This window comes from Arachis duranensis, chromosome 5, assembly GCF_000817695.3.
Source record: "Arachis duranensis cultivar V14167 chromosome 5, aradu.V14167.gnm2.J7QH, whole genome shotgun sequence".
In the NCBI taxonomy this organism is placed as follows: domain Eukaryota; kingdom Viridiplantae; phylum Streptophyta; class Magnoliopsida; order Fabales; family Fabaceae; genus Arachis; species Arachis duranensis.
The window spans coordinates 85,887,637-85,887,986 of NC_029776.3; positions in this window are offsets into that span (position 1 = coordinate 85,887,637).

The window sequence follows — 350 nt, forward strand, 5'->3', positions numbered from 1 at the left end:
ATGCTAAGTTCATGAAAGAAATCTTAAGTCATAAGAAGGATTGGAGAGAAACTGAAAAAGTGTTTCTCACTGATGAATGCAGTGCAGTCATTCTAAAAAGCTTACCAGAAAAGCTTCAAGATCCAGGAAGCTTTATGATACCATGCACATTAGAAGGTGCTTGCACTAAGACAGCCCTGTGTGACCTTGGAGCAAGTATCACTCTAATACCTGCATCCACTATCAGAAAGCTTGGCTTGACTGAAGAAGTCAAACCAACCTGGAAATCCCTCCAACTTGCTGATGGCTCCATTAAATATCCATCAGGCATAATTGAGGACATGATTGTCAAGGTTGGGCCATTTGCCTTT